Here is a 5,000-nt window from a genome sequence, read left to right on the forward strand (position 1 = left end):
CAGATCAACATCGGCAAGAGCAGGAGCGCCCAAGATCTTGCGCTCCAGCGTATGAGGGAGGAAGCAGCAGACGTTATGCTCGTGACGGAGCTATACGCAGTGCCGGCCAACAACGGCAATTGGGCGTCTGATGAGCAACTCAAGGCCGCGATTGTCACCAGCGGCCAACGGTTCCCCATCCAGCGGGTGAGGAGTGTACAGCATCCAGGCATAGTGGCAGCAGATGTAGCAGGTATAGTCTTTATCTGCTGCTACATTCCGCCATCTGTCGGGCTCCCGGACTTCGAGCGGCAGATGGACCGGCTGGAGGTTCTGGCGAGAGGTCACCCCCACGTCGTCCTGGCCGGTGACTTCAACGCGTGGCACGGGGCCTGGGGGAGCGAGCGTGCCAACCTTAAGGGTGAGGCGCTCCTCCAGACGGCAACGAGCATCGGGTTGGAGGTGCTCAACCGCGGAACGGAGCCGACTTTCCTGGGAAACGGTGTGGCCCGGCCCAGCAGGGTGGACGTCGCCTTCGCGAGTCCATCGCTCTGCCGACCAGATGGAGTAGCGGAGGTCATCAGCTCCTGGAGGACGCTAGACCGCTACTCTTATAGCGACCACCGCTATATCCGGTTTGCGGTCGGGCAACAGCCTCGTGCTGGCCAGCGGCCCGGACGGGGCATCCAGCGGCTGGAAGGCGTCGGAGTACGGGAGGCGGGTGTTCGCTGGCGAACTCGCCAGTTTTGCCCCCGTACTTTCGAAATGGCACTCGAGGCGACCCGTTTTGCCGATCGGGTGACCGATGCGGCAAGCCTGGGGATGGTGCTCGCAGAGGCCTGCGATGCCACCATGGCAAGGATCGGCCACTCTCAGCAGAGAAAGAGCGCGAATGTGTACTGGTGGACTCCGGCCATTGAGGAGCTGACCGAGCGCTGCCGGTTGGCCCGGGAAAGGCAGAGCACGGCCTTGGACGAGACATCTGTCGAGTTGGCATCGCAGGAGCACCAGGAGGCGCGTGCTGCCTTAAGGACGGCAATTAAGGCCAGCAAGCAGCGCCAGTTCGATGAGTGGCTGCAGGCCCTAGCCGCGGACGAGACGGGACAGTGGTTCCGGCAGGTCCTTCTGCGGTTTCGGGGCAGCTGGACGGCGCGTGAACGCGATCCAGCGGTGTTGCAGCGGATCGTCGAGGAGCTGTTTCCGGAGCATCCCCCGGTCGAGTGGCCGGACGTCGCGCCTTCGGAAGGGGACACTCCGGTCCGTCCGATCAGCTGCGCGGAGCTCCAGGCGATAGCGAGCGAGCTGCATCCGCGGAAAGCGCCTGGCCTGGATGGAGTGCCAAATGCTGCGGTGACGGTTGCCATCCGCAAGCATCCAGAGTCCTTCGTCGGGGTCTTCCAGAGCTGCCTGGACACGGGCGTCATTCCACGCGAGTGGAAGAGGCAAAAGCTGGTGCTGTTGCCTAAACCAGGTAAGCCACCGGGCGAAGCGTCGTCTTGTCGCCCGATCTGCCTGATAGACAACCCAGCGAAGGTGTTCGAGCGGACGGCACTCGACAGGCTTAATGAGCACCTCGAGGATCCGGAGTCGCCTCAGCTAGCGGAGAACCAGTTCGGATTCCGGAGACAGCGAAGCACCCTGCAGGCGATCCAGCTGGTGGTGGAGGCAGGCGAGCGCGCGATGTCCTTCGGCAGGACGAACCAGCGGGACAGGCGCTGCCTGCTGGTCGTGGCGTTGGATGTTAAGAACGCCTTCAACACTGCCAGCTGGCAGGCGATAGCGATGGCCCTGCGCGAGAAAGGGGTCCCAGCGCAGCTGCAACTCCTTCTCCGCGACTACTTTACCGACAGGGAGCTGGTGTACGACACCCATGACGGCCCGGTGTCACGTCGGGTAACGGCAGGCGTTCCACAGGGGTCAATCCTTGGCCCGACTCTGTGGAACGTCATGTACGACGGCGTTCTGCGAATCCAGCTCCCTGAAGGGGCCACCATCGTCGGTTTTGCTGACGACATCGCCATCCTGGCCGAGGGCCGCACACCGGAGGAGTCGGCGACGGTTGCCGAGACAGCGATTGAGGCGGTGATGGGGTGGCTTGAGGCACGTCATCTCAGTCTCGCCCCCCACAAGACCGAGGCGGTACTCATTTCGAGTCTGAGACGAGGACGACTGGAGGTTCCGGTACGCGTCGGTGAAGTGACCTGCACCACTGGGAGATCGATGCGCTATCTGGGGGTCCAGCTTCATGAGAAGCTATCGTGGAAACCGCACGTGGAAGCGGCCGCGGACAAGGCCCTCCGTGCGGTGGCGGTTGTCACCTCGGTGATGCGAAACCACAGCGGCCCGCAGGTGGCCAAGCGGCGATTGCTGGCAGGAGTTGCGGAGTCTGTCATTCGGTACGCCTCGCCCATCTGGGCTAAGGCGACCGATATGCAGTGGTGCCGCAGACGACTGGCCCAGGTGCAGAAGCCGCTGGCACGCGGGGTGTCGAGCTCGTTTCGCTCGGTGTCCTATGAGGTGTCGGTGGTGATGGCCGGTCTTGTACCCTACCGTCTAATTATCCAAGAGGACGCAAGGTGCCACAGCAGGCTGTCGGCTGAACCTGGCATCAGCAGGAAGGAGGCTCGAGCAATGGAGCGAGCGGCCACGATGATAGAGTGGCAGAACGCGTGGGACCGTGCGGCGGCAACACCATCGGCCAGCCGCTATCAGACGTGGGCACACAGCCTGATTCCCGACCTGCACCGGTGGACGGGACGTAAGCACGGGAAGGTGGACTTCCACCTTTCGCAGGTGCTCTCCGGACATGGATTTTTCCGAGAGTACCTGCATGTCTGCGGCTTCGCTTCGTCCCCGGAGTGTCCACGGTGCGTAGGGTCGGTGGAGTCGGTGGCCCACGTCTTGTTCGAGTGCCCCGTGTTCGAGGAGATCCGACGTGAGCTGTTGGGCTGGGGGACATCCGAATCGGTCCAGCTCAGCAACATGGCCGAGAAGCTGCTGGAGAGTGCGGAGTGGTGGGACCGCATTCAAAGGGCAGCGAAAAACATCACCACCGTGCTGCAACAGCTGTGGCGCGATGAGGAGGCCCTCGCCAGCGGTCGAGCTGAAGCGGCTTTCGCCGAGGACGAGGAAGTGGTCCTCGAAAGTGTGGCCGCACTCTTCGGCGAGGAAGTGGAAGACGTCTTCGTAGAAGACATCACGAGACGGGTAAATGAAACGCGAGCAGCGCGTCAACGGTCTGCCCGCAACAGACGGCTTCGCGGCAGGGCGGAGGATCGGGCGCGTGTGCGACTGGCTGCGGACGTCGCAGCAGCACTGGCCGCTCGGGATGACGAGGTACTGCGGGCGGCAGTAGAGGCGGAGCGCGAGGGCCTAGCTCCTCCTCCAATCCCTCGGCGGAGCAGGGGAGAACCAGCTTCCCCTGAAACGGTTAGAGTTCGCCACGAGAGGCGACTGTTCATGCAGCGAGTGTGGAGAGCTCGTGTCCGCGAAGAGGGTCCCTCGACAACGCGCCGTCGTCGGTCCATTCCGACGGAGGCGGATCTAATCCGGTCTCGGCGGAATAGACGAGAGAATGAAAGAAGACGTCGAGCTGCAGGTCGGCGATGGACAGCTGCGGAGGAGGCTTCCGCCAGCGAGGCGGAATGGTCCGATCGCTAGATTGCGAGCTAGCTTGAGAGCCTAAAGTGTTAAAATACGAGCGAGTCATGCGGACTCAGTTAGCGTACGCTTTCAATATGCGGGTAAAGGAAAGAGCAATTTAATAAAGAGATTGGGTAGGGACATCCGAAAGGGTTCATAATGACGCACGACAAATCCCTGGCGGGCGACGTCGTTCGTCAAGAGCGTGGGTTTACGCTATTGTTTTTAGAACATAATGTTTATGAACAATAAAACCTGCAATTGTTTAAAAAAAAAAAAAAACGAAGTGGAGCTTGCGGCTTAATTTGACTCAACACGGGAAAATTTACCAGGTCCGAACTTATCGAGGTAAGACAGATTGAGAGCTCTTTCTCAAATTTAAGGGTAGTGGTGCATGGCCGTTCTTAGTTCGTGGAATGATTTGTCTGGTTAATTCCGATAACGAACGCGACTCAAACAAGCTAACTAGAACGCTGTCAGCAGTGCACCTCCGGGCGCACCTGACGTCAAGGCCGGCGGCCCCTTCACGGGCGGTCGTCGGCCACGTTTGCCCTGCTTAGCGGGACAACTTGTGTTTAGCAAGGTGAGAATGAGCGATAACAGGTCCGTGATGCCCTTAGATGTTCTGGGCTGCACGCGTGCTACAATGTGAGCAGCAGCGTGTTCTCGCCAATTGGCGCCCCCATTCCGAGAGGAACGGGAAATCACCCAAATGCTCATTTAGTTGGGATTGGGGACTGCAACGGTCCCCATGAACCTGGAATTTCTAGTAAGTGCTAGTCATTAGCTAGCGCTGATTACGTCCCTGCCCTTTGTACACACCGCCCGTCGCTACTACCGATGGATTATTTAGTGAGGTCTCTGGAGGCACACCTTCCGCGGTTCCTTCGTGAGCTGCAGCTGGCATGGCCGAAGTTGACCGAACTTGATGATTTAGAGGAAGTAAAAGTCGTAACAAGGTTTCCGTAGGTGAACCTGCGGAAGGATCATTACCGATCAATACATATATGTTGTTGTGTGAGTTGGTTAGAGAGATAGAGAAACACGGTATCAGCAGAACAAACTGCTATGTTACCTTTTGGGGGCCGCGCACGCCAATTAGACCCGCGAGAGAGGTGTGTCTATACTACGATATTGAGCGTGCGCGACCGTAGGCCAGTGGCCTTCGTACCTGTGCGCACACTCCCAATGGCAGCCATCGAACGCGTAAAGTGTGTGACACATGGGCGAAGGTAAAGACCCACTAGAACATATTTAAACACTGGCCTCGAGCGAGAGAGAACCTAATCAAGAGAACGAAAGTTGTGCAAGATCGCGCCGATGCCGCCCACATCGCGCGTCGATCAATGGGAAGGAAGACCAATGGTCATCCTTGTCCA

Source organism: Anopheles moucheti (assembly GCF_943734755.1).
Source record: "Anopheles moucheti chromosome X unlocalized genomic scaffold, idAnoMoucSN_F20_07 X_unloc_6, whole genome shotgun sequence".
NCBI lineage: Eukaryota > Metazoa > Arthropoda > Insecta > Diptera > Culicidae > Anopheles > Anopheles moucheti.